The sequence below is a fragment of the Canis lupus genome, chromosome 24 (genome assembly GCF_003254725.2).
Source record: "Canis lupus dingo isolate Sandy chromosome 24, ASM325472v2, whole genome shotgun sequence".
Taxonomy (NCBI): Eukaryota; Metazoa; Chordata; class Mammalia; order Carnivora; family Canidae; genus Canis; species Canis lupus.
The window spans coordinates 46327472-46346424 of record NC_064266.1 but is presented as its reverse complement, the minus strand read 5'-3'; the positions used below and the strand labels follow the sequence as shown (position 1 = coordinate 46346424).

Here is an 18953-nt window from a genome sequence, read left to right as displayed (position 1 = left end):
ATCCCGTCTTTCCTGCACGGGCTCTCGGGCTCTCGGTGCTGCCGCCGTCTGGCCTAATGACAGGGGAGCCGCGGGACGAGGCGGGAAGGTGTGTGCGTGGCGCTGCCGCGTGACACGGACAAGGGACCGCGTCGTGTGGCTGCCCACTGCCAGCGGCGCCGCGTGCCCCCCTCCGCCGTCATGCCCCAAACTCGAGCCGCGCAGACAACACAGAAACACGCCGCACTCCGCTCCAATGACAGGGACGGCAGGATCCTTCCCCTGGGGAAGGCTGCAGGACTTCCAGCTTCTTCGGCAGCAAATCACAAAGGCTGGAGAGGGCGCCAGGAGGGGGCCCCCCGGGTGCGCGGCCCACCAGCCACACGTCCAGCCACAGGAGGGGCAGACGGGCACAGGACCCAGGCGCGGCCCGCGATCCTCACGGAGGGGACCGTGTCGCGGGTGGATGCATAGGTCAAAATGCACTGTACAGTTCAAATCCGGGGACTCCACTGCATGTCAATTAAACCTCAAGTCAAATGTGTCTTAAAAAAGGCACAGGTGTTCTGACTGCGCTCTCCCCAAGAGGCCTTAACTGCAGAGCTGCAGCTGTGGTCCGTGTGGACGGGACACGGTACATCGGGGCTCTTCCTCCAAGTGACACGGAAGGAGCGGGTGGGGGAGCTGGCCCGAGCCAGGGCGGGCGCACGGGGGCCTCATGCTCTGCCGCCTGCCTTCCCCCACATGGAAAATCTCCCGTGATAAGAGGGACGTTAAGAGCCATGATGTTTCCCTTTTTACATGCTTCCTCACCCATAACAGAAGTCCTAAGGTTAAAAGTAAATCAATCAAAATGGATGGAAATCTTTAAAATGAGGGTCTAAGACGTCAGGCTGGACAACGCTGAAGGCCGGGCTGAGCGCCGGGCCACCCCAAGGAGCGGGCCCTGCCGGGAAGGCCTCGCCCACCAACCCCACAGGAACATCCACAAGCTCAACGATAAATTTGCACAGCACCCCGCAGGCTGGCTCCCATTTCACAAGTTCAGTAATTAATTCCAACAGTCTCGAGGGAATTCCTGGAAGAGCTGTTCTCTTCATTTTGCCTGGGCCGTGGAACTCCCCACTGCCACAGGCCATCAGCACCACACAGAGATCTCCCTCATGCCCTCCACTAGCATCCGCTGCCTGCCACTGGGTCAGGCCTGGGGGGCTCTGGGAGGCCTCTGCGGGGCAGGCTTCTGCAAGCGTTCCAGCCCGGGGTCCTTCACAGACCTGCCTGCCCACCTGACCTCCTCACATTAGAGCTCCCCGACCCCTCCGAACCCCCACCATCCCGGGCCCTGCAGCATTTGGTCGTCTGAGCAGCCTGGGGCCCTGGACACGGGTCTCCTACCCCCAAATCCTGCCAAAACACCCTGCAGAGGGGAGTGAAGGGCCGTGTGCATAAAGCGCCCCTACCCAGCAAGAAGGCTACGGAACTGAGGGACACTCAGGCTTGGTAACTCAGCCCCCTACCAAGGTACAGGGACGTACGGAAAGTCAACTGTTCAAGAAACAGCATCAACGAGAAGGCAGCACTTAGTACTTCCTGCGTATGCCCTCCTTCACGCAGATTTTATTGTGCATTCAGAAGACATCCACGAAGACAGTGTTTCAGGAAAGGACTTTTTTTTTTTTTTAATTAGCTCTTTCCGATCAACTATCCCCTCTTTTAACTGCAGAGAAAACCCAGGAAACTAAGCCTGTCCTGTACATCTTAGCTGGCCTCCTTCTGCACTGACTTTGGGCCTGAACGCGATACCACGGGGCCGACCTGGCCTCCCAGAGGGAACAGGCGGAGGCAGAGGTCTTGATCCCTTCACGTAGGGACCTCCCGCCACGGGCTGCCCTGAATCCTCACTCCCAGCCTCTTCAGGTGGCCACCAGCCCAGGACACCCCACCATTCCTTCCAGTTTCCCGCTCCCTTGAGAAGAGCCCCATCCAGCTCTCGTTAAGATGTACACTCTGACTGCCGTGCATACATCCAGAACCCTGGCTCCAAATGCAAAATGTCCCACCACCACTTGTACAAATACCATTCAAGTCTTTCAAATCCATCTGCATGATTTTATTAGAAAAACAGATCTACTCACATAGGAATAAGTGGCTGCCTAAGGGACCCAGAGGTTAGTCTTCACAGTCAATTTACGAAAGAGGAGAACTTCTCTATAAAAAACAGACAAGGCAACCTAGGTGTGATCTTCACAAGAAAGAAAAGGACACTGGTAATATGAAAACTCTAACACTACTTTTGCAGTTAAATATCAATTCTGAATTTAAATTGTTCAAAATAATATAAATTCTATTTAATAATTCAAAAGTGCATTGGCAAGCATCAACCAGACAGAAGGTAAATGAGGAAACAGAGAACTTTACACCACAGAGCAAGCAGATCTATGACACATAGAACGTACCACCCAACAGCATCAGCAGACACACGTTCTCAAGCACACACGCGCAGTGTCCAGCAGAGAGCGGATGTTAGGCCACAAATTACATCTCAATAGATTTTACAAAATGGACCTCGCACAAGGCATCTCCTTTGCCCACAAAGCGATGAGTTAGGAATCAGAAGGAAAACTGGAATATTCACAAAACTGTGGAAATTAAATGGTGGGCCCTTAAGCAAGGGATCAAAGAAGAAATCACAAGGGAAATTTGAAAATACTCAAGAGCAAATGAAAATGAAAAGATAACTTACGCAAATTTAGGAGATGCCACGAAAGCAGTGCTGAGGAGAATTTGATGAACCAACATCAATATCAAAAAATGAGAAAAATCTCAATTCAACAACCTGACTCTACAACCTAACAAAAAGAACAAATACCAAGATTAGCAGAAAGAAGGGAATAAGAATAGAAAAACAGAGAAAATCAATGAAACCAAAACTTGGTTCTCTGATAAGATCAACAAAGTTGGTCACCCACAGCCACGTAGACTAAGAAGAAAGGAGAGAATACTCAGCTACAATTGGACGTTACTACCGACGCTACGTAAACACACAGGAATGTATGAGATGCCGTGAGCGATGGCACGCCAACGAACCGGATACCGTCGATTAAACAGGCAGCCTTCCAGAAACACAAGACCCACCAAGACCAACTCACAGAGAAACAGAAAACTTCTGACTAGCAAGGAGATTGAATCAGTGATCAAATATCTCTCAGCGAAGAAAAGCCCTGGGCCTGATGGCTTCACTGGTGAATTCTACTGAACACTTGAGGAAAAACTAACACCAATTCTCAAACTTTCCCAAAAAACTGAAGAGGAGGGAACATTTCCAAACTCATTCTACAAGCTTCAGCATGATCCTGAGGCAAGGCCACATAAAGACCCCACAGGAAGAGAAAGCTGCTCTCCAACATCCCCTAAGGATAGAGGCCAAGGTCCTCAACGAAACACTGATGAGAGGAACACACTGAAAGGACCAGACACCATCACCAAGTGGGATTTCTTCCTGGAATGCAAGGATGGGCCAACATATGAAAATGGGTATAAAATGCACATCAACAGAATGACGGGAAAACACACGATCATCTCAACTGCTACACAAAATTCACTTGACAAAATTCAATCCTCTTTCATGATAAAAACACTAACAAACGAGCAACAGAAGGACCTTACCACAACACAGCAAATATAGTCAACGGTGAAAAACTGAAAGCTCTTCCTCTAAGATCAGGAGTAAGGAAAGGACGGCAGTTCCTCAAGAAATAAAAACAGAATTACCATATGACCCAGCAATTCCCCCTTGGGTATATGCCCAAAAGAATGGAGAGCAAGGTCCTCAAGGTCCTATTTGCACACCCATGTTCACAGCAGAATGAGTCACAATAGCTGAAACACGGAAGCAACCCAGCGACTGCTGGGGGACCAACGGACAAACAAAATGTGATCTACACGAACAATGGACTATTATTCAGCCTTGGAAAGGAGGGAAAACCTGACACCTGCTACCACAAGAACGAACCTCGAGGGCACTGTGCTCAGTGGAATATGCCAGCCACGAAAGGACAAAAACAATCTGATTCCACTTACGTGAGTTCAAATTCATAGCACGAGGGTGGCTGCCAGGGGCTGGGGGAGGGGTTACTGTTTACTGGGGACAGAGTTTCAATTTTACAAGATGAAAACAGTGCCAGAGATGGATGGTGATGACGGGTGCACATGTTATAAATGATTTCATACGAATGAAACCCACACTTAGACGTGGCTAAGGTGGGGAGTGCCCGGCCAGCTCAGTCGGTAGAGCGTGTGACTCTGGCGCTCAGAGTTGTGAGTTTGAGCCCCACGATGTGGATAGAACCTACTTAAAAATAAAATAGTGCTTTTAAAAAATGGTTAAGATGGGATCCCTGGGTGGCGCAGCGGTTTAGCGCCTGCCTTTGGCCCAGGGCGCGATCCTGGAGACCCGGGATCGAATCCTACGTCGGGCTTCCGGTGCATGGAGCCTGCTTCTCCCTCTGCCTGTGTCTCTGCCCCTCTCTCTCTCTCTGTGTGTGTGTGACTATCATAAATAAATAAAAAATTTTTTAAAAAATGGTTAAGATGGGATCCCTGGGTGGCTCAGCAGCTGAGCGTCTGCCTTCGGCTCAAGGCGTGACCCCGGGGTCCTGGGATCGAGTCCCGCATCGGGCTCCCTGCATGGAGCCTGCTTCTGCCTCTGCCTGTGTCTCTGCCTCTCTCTGTGTCTCTCATGAATGAATAAATACAATCTTAAAAAAAAATGGTTAAGATGGTAATTTTAAGTCAGGTATATTTTACCACAACTTTTTTTTTTAAGATTGTGTTCATTCATGAGAGAGAAAGAGAGAGAGAGAGAGAGGCAGACACACAGGCAGAGGAAGAGGCAGGCACCAGGAGGGAGCCTGATGCGGGACTCGATCCCGGGTCTCCAGGATCACGCCCTGGGCCACCAGAGATCCCCCCAGAACTTTAACAATTGGAAAAAATACAGAATCAGGCGGTACAGACGAGAAATACGGGACAACGCAAGGAGCTCAAACACACCAGGCGCTGCGCTCAGACAGCGTTACGCTGAAAGGGAAAAGGTCCCGTTATTACCAACGATGGGATTCTAAGAAGGGACCCCAAAACCTCATCTCACACTCCAGTTTCGGAGGCTGTGTCTCCTCCCAACTGTTCAAAGTCACGGAGCAGAAAGTCCCTGGCTCACTGGCACGGAAACGCCACGGAAGCGCCGTGAGGCCACGACATCGGGCAGTGAGCTGGGCCGGGGTGCGGGGAGCGGGGCGCGGAACCCCGGGCGGGGAGAGGACGCCAGCGGCCGCCCCAGAGCCCCCCACAGGGCGGTCACAGGAGAGGCCTTCCCAAAGGGGGCGCCAGGGAGACCCCAGAGGCCCAAGGAGAGCAGCCCAGGGACGCCGGGCTGGCGCCCCGCGGAAACGGGCCGCGCCATCCGGAGCACAGCGCATCGGAGGCTCTTGGTGCCCCGCGCCCCTTAAGGTCACGGCCAAACATTTCTGGACACCCCTGCGCGTCGTCCGTGCGGGGAACACGCTGACCTCAGGTGGCTAGTGATGGAGCAGATCAGAGTCCCCACGGCATCCCCACGGGGCCTCTCCTCCCTCCCGGGAGCAGCGTGGCCGTCAGAGCCCTGGAAAGGTGCTCCAGCCACGCGGAAACGTTACCACCGTGGCCCACCCAGAACAGGAAACACAGCCACTTCCGAGTGCGAGCCAGAGCTCAAAACACGATGGGCCACAGTTAGCCATGGGTGGGAACTAAAGAACAGAAGGACAGAGATGGAGAAGTTCAGGACGAGTGAAGCCAAGGCCGCTGGAGGATGCTAACATCCCAAGGGGAAGGCCGGCCCTGCGGTGGCCCCAGCCCGCCGCCTCTCTCCACCAGGCAGCAGAGAAGGGCCAGGGGCCACCTGTCCCCGTGTCTCCCGAGACCTCGCCCCCCCCAACACCACTACTGTGGGCAGACAGTGCTCCCTGGCCCCACGGCCCTGGTGGTCACTCATGTGTTAGTATTCTAGACCCACCTGTCACCTAGATGCCTAGACACTGTCGCCCTACTGACACCCACCACGCCACAGTTCCCAGTGTCTTTCTTTCGTAAAACACAAGTTAACGGAAACAAGGACTCAACCTGCACTGGCTCCAGAGCCCGGCAGCAGAAGCTCCAGCCGGGCTGGGGATGACGCGTCTGCTCGGTCTGGCGCAGGAGCCACTGGCTGCAGGTGACTCTGAGCACCTGAAATGTAGCTGAGGTACCCAAGGGAGTGCTTACTTTTATGCAATGCTAAATGAACTGAATTCCTTCCACTTAAGCATCCATCCTGGACCCAGCGCTCCAGGGTCTCATGGGACCATAGGTCACTTTTCACGCTGAGCGCCGCAGCCCTAGAAAGCTCTCCAGTGGTCCTGCCACAGGGAGGGAGTCCTGTGGAAGGGAGGCGGCCAGCAGAGCAGGGAGGGGCGGGAGCCACGGGCTGGCCCCAGCGCAGCAGCCTTCCCAAGGCCCACCTGTCAGATGTGCCACAGTAAGGACACCGGGCCAGCCTGCTGCTTATTCTGATTCCCAAGCACCTTGGACTGCTCCCCTCGCCCTCACTGAAACGTGCTGCTGCCACCCGCTGGGGAAAGACCAGGCCTGCCCACTCCCGCAGCCCTCCGAGCCTGCGGTGGAGCCAGGTGCACAACCTGCCGTGCGCACACGGCCTCCTCCACACGGTGGGCTCCGCGTGGCTGTCTGCCTCGCACCCACGGGGCGCCTCTCACGCCCGGGGCTCAGCGAAGACGGGCAGGAGCGGGCGCTGACCCTCTGGCCCCGGCTCCCGGAGACCTGGGTGAGACGGGGCTCCATCCAGGTGCATCCAGGTGCCGTCTCGGGGTACAGGGAGCTGCGCGGCCCTGTGTGCCTCCCCGGGTGTGCAATCATCACAGACATCAGCTGCCTGACCCTGCGCGAACTCCCAGCCCCGCACGGCGGGCGGATTTGGGCAGATTTGAGCTCTGCCTTCCAGCACGCCAGGGAGCAGCCCCGCAGGACGGCACGGCCGCACCCCAGGCCAGCCGAGCCGGTTTCCGGGGTGAGGCGTCCACGCACAGCGCTTCTAGGCTTCAGGAAGGTAAACGAACCTATCGCACTATGTAAACGAATGTTCGTGTTAGTCGCGGCTTACTTACTGCTCCCCATGCCAACCGGGGGGCCTTGGGGGCAGGCAGAGGGCAGACCCAGGAGCGGGCTGGGCGGCCAGCAGCGCGGGAGCCGCACCTCCTGCTGGGGCCTGGGCGGCCAGCTCAGCCCGAGGGAGCGGGGCACCCCCCCCCGCCGACAAACTGCCTCCGGCTCCACCAGCCTAGGGTTCAATGGCGAGCGCCAGGACCCGTCCTGCACGTCGAGGACTGGGGGCTCCGAATCCAGCACGGAGGGCCTCCCAGCGTGCACAGGAGGACGGCAAGCCCTTTCACACACACGTTTGTTTTAATCACCTCATCATCCTGTGACACAGAAAAAAGAGGCCCAACTCGCAGCCGAGCAAAGGCGTGACGATGATCTGGACAGGGAGCTCTGGCCACGGCCTACGGCCCTGCTCACGGAAACCGGCGAGCAGCCACCACGCCAGCGGGTGTGCGGTGCGGGGCCCTGAGCATCCCTGGGCAGCACCCCGACGGCAGGCCGTCTCCGACCAACAGAGCCAAACACCCTGGACCAGCGGGTGGCAGTGGGATGGCCAGGACATGCTGGGTGCAGCGCAGAAGCAGTGACGGGGGCCCGGAACCATGCTCACAGTCCAGTTTGCCATGCCTGCTGCCCTTTCCCATCCGGTGTCCTTCCCTGTCACCTCCAGGTACAACTCAATCAGCCGCTGGCTGGTTTCACTGTGCTGAGTCTATCCTCCTAATATCAGAGCCATCCCAGGCACTCCCAGTTGTACTTCCTGAGCACCAGTGCCGGGGACAGGAGTCTCAGGGATGAATTTCTAACCAGTACCCCAAATATGAGAAATAAATAAAAAGAAACAAATGGCAAAATTCCATTTGTGTTCTTTTTTTTTTTTTTTCCCCTTCAGGAAGGTGACTTGGACTCTCCACTAAGTTTTCAAAAAGGCCCTTGATCCGAAACTGAGCTAGGACCCCACCGTGGGCCCCAAGTACCAGTGAGCACCCCAGGAGCACCAGAATAACAGGAGCAAGCTGCACACATCCCGGAAGCCCAGATCCACTAGATCTGGGGCTGGGCCTTGAACCTACATTTCTTACAAAATTACCTAGGTTTTTCTGATGAGAAGCTAGGTTTCAAAACCCTTCGATGTTAACCCAGGAGCCTTCTAACCCAACAGGCATCAGCATTCACCCCATAGCACAGGCACCGCAGAGACAGAGCCCACGGCACCGCTCAGGGAGCTGGCACCACAGGGACCCCACCTGCCTCTGTCCCTCCCGTGACCTGCCCTGCTCCACCTCCGGCCAACGACTCCTGGACTACAAGTGCTCGGTACCTAACTCATACAGGGTCAGGGACGAGATGGCCCCAATCCTCTCCCTCCCCAGCATCCGCAGAGTGACCGCGGGCCCTCACTACATCTGCCTCCACCATCAATCTGCCTGGTGCTTCTTTCCACTCCACAGCTGTCCAGTTTGGACGTGAACTCACATAGTCCCTCTGGTTTTCATCAGTAGCACTTTCCAGCCACACAGGTGGCTCAAGGTGTCAGATCATGGCTCATCTTTTCTCATGAGCAGCCTCTGATCAGTCTTCATTTGTTCAGTAAAGCACACAGCCGTCCCTGCCCTGTGGCTGCCATAGTTTTTTTCTAGAATCTGGATTCAGTACCACTTCCCTACAGACCATTCTCGTGTACACAATGCTCTCTCCCAAGAACCCCGGCACAAGCCTGGAACAAGCCTTACTCAGCACCTCTGAACCCCTCGTAAAGGTATGAAATGGGCAGTCAGACAGGCCTGTCCACCCAGATGGTTCCCACTGCTGACAGCCCTCAGCCCTGGGGACAACCCGAAACCCCGGGCACCCAGGGACCTGGGGTTCCTGGAACAGAGCATCAGGCTTGGTGGGATGCTGCCCAGAAGAGCACCAGGCACACGGCCCCTGCTCCCCTACCACTCGGTCAGGCCAGCTCCGCCAGGACTGACCCCAGAGTCTGTCTCAAAACAATCCTTGCAGGCACTGCCTTGACACAAAGACACACGGCAGGCCAGGGTCTCCCAACACCTGCTTCTTCAAGACAATCCTTTCTATTTTTTGTTGAGATTTTTTTTGTTAGAGTAATCTCCACCTAACGTGGGGCTTGGAACTCATCACCCCACGAATCACACGCTCTAGCGACTGAGCCGGCCAGGTGCCCCAAGACAGTGCTCCGTACGGGCTTACTTCCACCATTTAGCTCAACACAAAGATTACAGTATTTGTATAACCTGAAGATCCAGTTCAACGAACGGGGATTTGAAATTCTGCCAGAGGAACTCAAGTAGTATTCTGGGTTTGGAAAGAAAAGGAAGAAACGCCATAGAGTTCTCAGGCATGTCTAGGTGGCTCCCGTCACACGCTCCCGTTGCAGAGCTGCGGGGATGGGCCGCACCCCACACCGTGTTTCTGCGTCAGGGCTTGACCCCAACCCGAGTGCCATGCGCTGCAACACCAAACACTTGGAAAGAGCAAGACTTACAGCAGACACGGATCAACCACTGTACGTGGAACCTGCACTTACAGCGTCAAACTAGCACTTAAGATACTAACTCTGAGGACGTAAGTAGTTTTTATTCATCAGCCGTGTTCGAACGCTAACTCCTTCTCAGTCTCAATAAGCTACAAACCAGTGCTCCAAGCTCAGAATTAAGCTACACGCTCGACAATGTGTGCCAGACACTCAGCCCAGTGCCCGCCCGCAGCGCAAAGCACAGCGCTGACCAGGAGCACGTGGGGCTGTCCTGGTTTCAAAAACTTTCTCACCGAGAAACCAAATGTCACATTTGTGATCGGCTGGGTGTAATAAAATCCTAAGAGTTGAGCAAGCTTTAAGTACATGTCCAAGACTCGGTGGCCAGCATTTCCTGGAGGGCAGAGGGCACGGCTAAGGGGCACGAGGGTGAAAGACAAGGGGTACCTGCAAGACATGACAATAGTACAGCTCATCAGTGTCACACGGCACAGCAGTGTGACCCCCCAACCGCAGAAGTCTGCTCGGAGCTGAGCTCGCGGCCACGGCCTCGTACTTGTGTGTGTCTGTCATCACCCTGTTCCTCCACCTCGGCCTTCCGCACAGTGAGCCTCAGCCGGCTCGCTGCTGACCAAGGAGCAGGGCGGCACGGAGACTATTTCTGCAAAATCTGGGATAAGCCAGATGGAGAATTCCTTCATTTTAGAAAAAATAAAATTGTTTTTATAAACGCTTGGGCTCACAAAAAATGAACATCAGATAGATATGCTGCAAGAAATACAATTCCGACACAGAGTAACACAACGCAATTAGAATATTCCAAAAGAAGACGTGAAGAGGAGACGGTCAATAATAATTTTGGTTTAAAGAGGCAATATGGAGGGTATTTAAGAGTGTAAACTCTGAAGCCCAGCCTGCTTGGGTTCAAATCCCTGCTCCCTCACCTACTACTGTGTGACAGAGGGTAAGTCACCTAATCTCTGCTTCCTCATGAACCCTGAGGATGTCGGCGCCACATGAGTGAAGTCAATGCAGTGTGCTCACAGCAGTCCTGGGAAAACAAGTGTTACATATTATCACCACCTGAGTTAAGAGCTGTTATTAACAGGAGCATACGTGATGCAAACAAGAAAAGCAAATTCTACCAAGGAGACTCAGTCATCCGTGCACTGTCATGTTCTCAGTGACAACAGCGTGCCAGGCTCCGTGCTGGACAAGGAGGAAGTACAGCCCAGAAGGTTCCTGTCTGCAACAAGAGGAACGGAAGGAACCATCTGGAGCGCCTACTGTGTGCAGGGGCGGGGGTGGGGCCGCCCGACACGGGGTTATCTGCTCATCAGCCCTGCAGGTAAATGACACAAGTCACAGCCGCATGGAACTCTGGCCAGGGGACAAAAGTCAGGAAGGGCCTCCCACCCTGCTGCCCAACATTAGCCACGAGGACCTGGGTCCCCCCTGCCGCCCAGGGCTATGTCCTCCCACCATCCCCACGCAGCCACAGAGGCCAGGCCACAGGGGTCAGGCTGCGGGGCTCAGGTTGCAGGGGTCAGGCCTAGGGCTCAGGTCACAGGGCTCAGGCAGCAGGGGTCAGGCCCAGGGCTCAGGTCACAGGGCTCAGGCAGCAGGGGTCAGGCCCAGGGCTCAGGTCGCGGGGCTCAGGCAGCAGGTGTCAGGCTGCAGGGCTCAGGCCGCAGGGGTCAGGCTGCAGGGGTCGGGCCCAGGGCTCAGGCCGCGGGGCTCAGGCCACAGGGGTCAGGCCGCAGGGGTCAAGCCCAGGGGTCAGGCTGCAGGACTCAGGCTGCAGGGGTCAGGCCCAGGGCTCAGGCCACAGGGGTCAGGCTGCAGGACTCAAGCCGCAGGGGTCAGGCCCAGGGCTCAGGCCGCAGGGGTCAGGCTGCAGGACTCAGGCCGCAGGGCTCAGGCCGCAGGGGTCAGGCCGCAGGGGTCAGGCCCAGGGCTCAGGCCGCGGGAGTCAGGCTGCAGGACTCAGGCCGCAGGGGTCAGGCCCAGGGCTCAGGCAGCAAGGGTCAGGCCGCAGGGGTCAGGCCACAGGGGTCAGGCCCAGGGCTCAGGCCGCGGGGGTCAGGCCCAGGGCTCAGGCCACAGGGCTCAGGCAGCAGGGGCCAGGCTGCAGGGGTCAGGCCCAGGGCTCAGGCCACAGGGGTCAGGCCCAGGGCTCAGGCCGCGGGGGTCAGGCCCAGGGCTCAGACAGCAGGGGCCAGGCTGCAGGGGTCAGGCCCAGGGCTCAGGCCACAGGGGTCAGGCCGCGGGGCTCAGGTCACGGGGGTCAGTTCCAGGGGTCAGGCTGCAGGGCTCAGGCCCAGGGGTCAGGCCCAGGGCTCAGGCCACAAGGCTCAGGCAGCAGGGGTCAGGCTGCAGGGGTCAGGCCCAGGGCTCAGGCCGCGGGGGTCAGGCCGCGGGGCTCGGGTCACGGGGGTCAGTTCCAGGGGTCAGGCTGCAGGGGTCAGGCCCAGGGCTCAGGCCGCAGGCGGCGGGCAGACAGGGCACATGGCCCAGCCGCCCCGGGACCCCCTGAACTGAACGAGGCCAGGTCTCCAGATGCGCCCAGCGGTCCCGGAAAGGGGCTAAGCTGCAGCTGCTGGCTCGGCCGCCAGCAGGTCCCGGACGGACATTCGGGGTCCCGGATCGCGGCCGTGAGCAGGGCCCCGGGGCACCGGGCCGGCGCTCCCCCCCCCGCCCCCCGCCCCTCGCGTCTAGGTCGGGGACAGCGCAGCGGGCCAGGAGCGCGCGCGGCTGCCGAGCTGCGGCGGCGCGGCGGACACACGGACGGAGGGACGGAGGGACGCGGCGCGGGCCCTCGCACAGGTGGTCGTCCGCGCGGCCCGCCCCCCGCCCCCGCCCCCGCCCCCGCCCCGCAGCGCCCCGGCCTCCCGCCCGCCCGGCTTCCGGCGCCGCAGTTGCCCGGCGACGCGCGCCCCCACCCCCGCCGCCGCCCCCCGCCCCCGCCGCCGCCGCCGCCGCCAACTTTCCTCCCGAGTTTCCCGGGGGCCGCGGGCCGCGGGCGGGCGGGCGGGGGTCGGGCCGAGGGAGCGGAGGGGCTCGGGGGCCGGGCCGGCGGGCGGGCGCTGCGCCCGGGGCCCGGCTCCCCTCCCCCACGCCCGGCCCCGCCCGGCCCCGCCGCCCCCCGCCCGCCGCCCCCCGCCGACGCGGGGCCGGGTCCCGGGCCGCTCACCTGGACCGCGGTCCCTCCGGTGCCGGCCGAGCCTCGCCGCCCACCCCGCCCCCGCCCCGCAGGCCCGCGACCCGCTGACACCGAGGCGGAAGTGCGGCCGGCCGCCAGGCAGACTGACAGCCCGCGCCCGCCACTCGCAGCGCCCGGCGCCAGAGCGTCAGACGCCGCCTGCCCAATCAGCGCCCGGCCCGAGGGCCGCGCCGGGAGGCGGGACTATGCTAATCATGTCCCCGGAGCGGCAACCCCCTTCGCCCCTCGGGAGTCCCGCCCACACGGAGGAGTGACGCCACGAGCAGCCAGTCACAGCAGGGGGAGGCGGGGTTATGCAGATATTGACCCCAAAGGGGCGGGAGAGAGGGAGGAAGGGGCGTGGCCGGGCGAGTTGAGTTTACAAACAGCGAGTCAGGTGGCGGGGGCGCTCGGCCGGCAGGTGCGGGGGGCCGCGGTTCCCAGGCGGGTTCCGGGCCGGGCGGAGGCGGGAGGCAGCCTCTCAAAGCGCTCCTTCAGCTCAGGCATCTTACGGGGCTCCCCAGCGTCCGCCCTCCTTGGCATGCCGTTCATCGCTCGCCGAAACCCGGCACCGGTTTACCCTCTGGCTGCATCCCTGACACTTCACTCCCCGGGTTAAAACTGATGGGGCGCCCTGGGGGGCTCAGGGGTTGAGCGTCGTGACCCCGGGGTCCTGGGATCGAGCTCCCCGCAGGGAGCCCGCTTCTCCCTCTGCCTGTGTCTCTGCCTCTCTCTGTGTGTCTCTCGTGAATAAATAAATAAAATCTTAAATAACTAAATAAAACCCACTGATCTGGGCTCCGTGATTGAGCCCAGAAGCTCTGGAGTCAGACTTGCATCCTTATCAGCTTTGTGGCTTGGGGCAACTTAGTAACATCTCTGAGCACCCAGATTTGCAAACCGGATTTTTTCCTAAGCTCATCCCATTTGAACCAAGCGTCTGGTCTGACTCAGGGGTGAGCAAGAGACGGTGTCCTGGCCAATGCGGGTCAGCCCTGGGGGTCAGAGAGCTCAGGCCACAGGGAAGGGTGAGTCCCATGAGTCTCCCCTCTCCCCACAGACCTCTCCAGAACTGGGCTGGCTAAGACAGGGATGCCCATCTGCAACTCCTACTGTGCATCTTGCCACGGGGAGGGGAGGGAGTGAAGCAAGAGCAGATATCCTGGGTCACCTGGAGCAGCTACACCTGAAGCAAGCTCTGTCCTAGACTTTTTAGTTATCTGAGCTACTGTATTTTCTGCTTAAGCCTGTGTGAGCCTGAAGGAGTCCTGGGGCCCTGCAACCCCAAGAGTACTGATAGAGCCCTCGTGCCCATGTGGCACATTGAAATGGTCCTGCTCATTGTGTCTCTTCCACAAAGCCGGGCCCTTTGGAGCCTCTGCACTCCCTCATCAGAAGGTGATTCCTCATTTCTGGCAAGGTGGAGGGACTGACAGGTTGCCCCCGGCGGGACCAAGGGTGCCCTGAGGGCCGGGGCAGCAGGTCTTGGCTGCCCCCTAAAGATGAGGTCATGAGGAAGTGGATGGGGTCCCTGGAGGGAGGCAGGCTGCATTTCTGGGCACAGAAAGCCTGTCCTCCCCCGTCCTAGAGGCTGGCCGGGCTCACTGGTGGGCCTTGTCAGCAGTGCGGCTGGCGTGCTGGGACTGAAAAGGAGCTCTCCCAACCTCTGCTGTAGAGAGAAACCCGGAGGGGGTGGGGCCAGGCCTCAGAAACAAAGGCGTTGCCATGGTTACCCCTGAAGAAACCGACCCCAGCAGGCGAGGGAGGTGTGTGCAGGCCCCCAAGCCAGGACAAGGACAAGGCCTGTTGCCATGGAGATGCTCCAAAGCTTCCCTTGTGGGCCTGGCCCAAGTCCAGCACAGGGTCCCGAAACCACCATGGGTCACCCTGCTGAGTCTCCAAGACTCTGACCTAATGCAAAGGACATGCCCCGAGGGGTTCAACCTACTGGCCCACCCCTCAGCCATGACCTCTGGGGCGAGTGCAGCATGAGAGGAGAGAGTGGAGCGGACAGTCTCCTGTCTGCCCACGGACCACCCCGGGGTGGAGCTCGACCACCTCTCTGCTGGCCTTGGGGTTGGGTAGGGTCTGACCCCAAGTGGGTCCTGTAGCTGAAATATCAGTTCACCCCCTTTTAGCAGATGCAATAAATGGAACTCCAAGGACCAGCCACCGGTCCTTCCTGGTCATCGTGGCCAGGATTGAGGGGGGATCCCCTCTCGGTTGATGGCTGAAGGGCAGTGCATCGGACGCAATCAGGAGCAGTTTTCATGATCTTCACTAGGTCAAGAGGCTGATTCCAGAGGGAAAATTCTCTAAGAATGAAATGGAAGACAGCAGCAGGAGAAGAGACAGGGCCTTTGGGGCCATGCAGCGATGGTGGTGGTGACGACAGCTGGCCTTCTCCAGGGCGCAGTGGCTTCCGGGTCTCCTCCAGCTGCACGTGTGCACCAGCCAATCAAGTAGATACCGGGTGTCATCTCCACGGTGCAGATGAGCAGACTGAGCCTCGGGCAGGGAAAGTGACTCCCCTCAGGCCTGCGGTGAGGAAGTGGCCCAGGCACCGCGTGGTCAGGCAGCAGAGGTCCAGGAGCTTGTCGGAAAGCCAGGGGCCTGCCCAGACCTCTCCACCTGGAGTCTGCACCTGAATAAGACGCTCAGGTGTTCCTGGGTGCTGGGACCTCTGGGGGGTTCGTGGGTCATGACATCAACTGACTCATTCCCTGCCGGGTGGAGGGGGCTGGTCGGAGTCTCCTGCGTCCGGAGCACGAAGGCCTGGGGAGTCCTCTCTGGAGGGGGTCCATCCACGAGTGTGCTTTCAGCACTTTGAGGAGTGCTGGGCTAGGAGATAACTTTCGGGGTGTCTGCTCCCACGGGAACTGCTCTCGGACCCGGCCAGGCCCAAGGGCAGACCCTACGGTCGCGTCTGCCTGTCACTCACCGCCCCAGAATTGGATCCTCCCTGTCGCAACTCACATGGGGAATAACTGATACCATGACCCAAGAGCCCCGTGGGCACGAAGCCTTGTGTGCTGGGGCCAGAGCCCCAACTGTGTGGGAACACATGCCCTTGCTTTGCCCTCAGGAAGCACGAGCCTCGTCCTCCTTCCATCTCTCACCTGGCGGAGGCAGAGCAGAGGTGAGGGACTCTGAGGCTCAGGGAGTGGAGCAACCTGTCCCGTGCAGGACAGGGCCGCAGCCAGAGCTGCCCCGGGAGCCCGACACGGCTGGGTGCCCAAGGGTGCTGGGTGCCCAGAGGTGCTGGGCACCCCGCGTGGCCGGCCTGGCCTTTGCCCTGCAGGGGCGCGGCCCGAGCTGAGTCCTTTCCCTGCACCCCCACTCCCCAGGCCTTTGGAGAGGCCATTCTCCACTCTCGACTGCGGAATGCAGGGGACCTCCTCTCGGGACGCAGGGATGCAGCCTCCGCGGCCTGAGAGCACTGGCCACCAAGGCCCAGCCCGGCCCTCACGTGGCCCAAGCAGAGCCTTCCCCATGCAACTTTCTCATCTCCTCTGCAACGTGACAGCACTCGGCTTCCCCATCGTCGGAGGAGAGTATTTTTAGTTTTGAACCCACCACGTGAAGAGAGACAAGTTATCAATAGCAGCGGCAAAGGGCTTTTTCTTTTTTTTCCCCATGGCTTTGGGACCTGAGCAATCTGCACCCGTTGAATTCTCCCAAAAGAAAAAGAAATGCATTTCTCTTTATCAACTTTTTACCCCGCGGCTTCCTCACGGCTGCGGCTCCGCCTCCGCTGGCCCCGCGGCCCGCCTGAGTGAGCAGCGGCCTGGCCCGGCTCTGGCTCCCGGGCAGGAGGGCGGCCCTGAGCTCCGTGGGCCCCAGGACGGAGTGGGCAGGCGTGGGCCGCCGCCGGGGCTGAGGCGAGAGCCCCAGAACAGGCGGGCCTGAGGGGGCAGGTGGGGCCCTGACTTCCGTGCTCATAGAGTTGACACGGGCCCCATTTCCAGCTTTAGTGGCAGCCTGTACATTTATTGAGCACTTCTTGTGTACCCAGCGGTGGGTTGAGCATCTGCGAATGCACCTTCCCCAACCGGGTGCCACGGGATCCTGAGGCCTTTCTGACTGCTAGCAGGTGTTCCTGGAGCAAAGGGTTCCAGGGTCCAGTAGGTTTGGGACAACCATTTAAATGAAGCCAACAAACGCAGGGCATCCCGGGCCCTTCTCGTTCCGGTGTCGGTGTGAGCCTCCCAGAGACAGAAGGCCCAGCCGAGCCCCGGGATTCATTGGAACTGGGAAACTTGTTCCCATATAGTGTCTCGCCCAATCCTGGAGTGACCTCCTACCTTGCTGGGGGGACATTCGGACCAACTTGGCTGCCTGCCCTTCAGGATTAGTTGCAGCTGCATATATAGCAACTCAGAATAATAGAGCCTTCCACAAGATAGAAATGTACTTTTGTCTCACATGACACAAGCGCAGGCTGTCCAGGGCTGGCAGGGGGCCTTGCATCATCAAGGACCTACTTTCTACCCTGTTGTGCCACTTTTCCAGAACAAGCTCCATCCTCACATTCACCTCATGGCCCAAGATGACTGCTGGCACTCCAGCCATCTCATGCATGCTTGGCCAGGAGGAAGGAGGCAGAGAGAGAGGAAGCAGAGAAGTGTGGCCCTGCCTGCCAGGTGAGTCAGCTCCCTTTTAGGATCTGTCCCTGACAGCACCAGGCACGTGCGCTCACGTCCCACCGCCCAGAACCGCATCCCATGGCATTCTTGGTGGGACAGCATTTCAAGCTGAGTGCATTGCCAGCCTGAACAAAATAGAGGACCCGGGGGAGAGGATTATGGGCAGGCACTTGTCAGAGGACCTGCCTGCTGGCCTCTCTGAAGGGAGACCCCTGAGTCCACCCGGGTCTCATCCAGCTCCGGCCAGCGCAGGGGCAGAGGCATGGGCATCCCTCCTGGGATGGGCTCTGGGATGAAGGGGCAGCACCGGACCCAAGGGAGAGCTCTGGGCACCAGCCCCCGACGCCCTGCACGCGCGTTGTGCCCTGCGCCTGGCGGTCGCTCAGCATTGTCCCTGGACGCCCAAGTGCTGCCCCTTCCTGCTGCGCCCTGACCTTGGGCAGGACCGAGGAGCGCCTGCTGTGCGGGAAGCAGTAGGGTGCGCAGAAGCAGGGGGAGGGCAGCTTGGGCTGCTGAGGCCTTGTCAGGGGAGCCGCCGGCTGGGGGGTGAGAGGGCCAGCGCTTGAGCAGCCTGGGGGCTGGGGTGCCGCCAACGTTCCCCCCACCATCCTCTTGCTCCAGCAGGTGGGGTTGGGGGTTGGGTAGGAAACGCTGGGGCATCTGGGGCTCTCTCGGGGGTCAGCATGCTCCCCCCATGCTGTCCCCAGGAGGAGAGGAGGCCACAGCCAGCACCCATGTGCCAGGCATCTCACTCTGGAGGGCCAGGCGGTGGCCCCAGCAGGCCGGCGGGTGCCCGGGGGGGGGCGTCATCGTTCACAGGTGTACAATCCTGCAGTCACGTGAGGCTCCGTGCCCGACTCACCGCTCTGCAGTTGCCACCTTGACATTCTTCATTTCGGGGGCTGGGCGTGCGGAATGTATTTGTATTTCGCACCAGGGCCCACAGACCCGGCAGCTGCCCTAACTGGGGGCTCAGTAGAGGAACCAGAGCGCACAGGGTGCTGCCCTCCGGTTCCGGGGCTGCGGAGTTGCAGGCAGCCGGCTGGGTAGCTCTGTCCCCCACCCCCAGCCCCGGTGGGGTGGCAGTCTGGGCGAGCAGGCCCGGTTTGTTCTGGGGAAGAGGCGAAGGCCCCGATGAGCAGCGACTTGCCAGGTGCTTTGGCAGAGCTGCCCCAGGTCGGGAAGGCGGTCCGCCCAGGGGTCCCACAGCCCCGGCACCACCAGAGCCCAAGCCGCGCCCGCACCCGCTCCCCGGCCTCAGGGGTTGCACTGCTTGCCGGGCTCCTAGCCCCGCCACACACAGTAGGTGCTCAATAAATGCCCCGATGCTGGCAGGAGGGGGGTGCAGGTGGTCCGGGCGGATAGCTGGGGCTTCGGATGGAGCCCGTGCCGCTTGTGAATAGGGGGTCCCTCTGCGCCTGTTCTTCGGGCCTTA

The 18953-nt window shown here is 59.3% G+C and overlaps 1 protein-coding gene across 4 annotated transcripts in view; it reads right to left on the bottom strand.

Annotated features, from left to right (window-relative positions):
• Positions 1-12985, bottom strand: part of OSBPL2 (oxysterol binding protein like 2) — a 42220-nt gene extending 29235 nt beyond the window's left edge. For 3 of the 4 annotated variants that reach the window (XM_025470608.3, XM_025470610.3, XM_025470612.3), the window contains exon 1: positions 12864-12985. The gene's annotated coding sequence lies outside the window, so the exon portion shown is untranslated. The remainder of the gene's footprint in view (positions 1-12863) is intronic. The other variant, XM_025470614.3, reaches the window with a different exon arrangement.
• Between the last annotated feature and the right edge of the window lie 5968 nt (positions 12986-18953).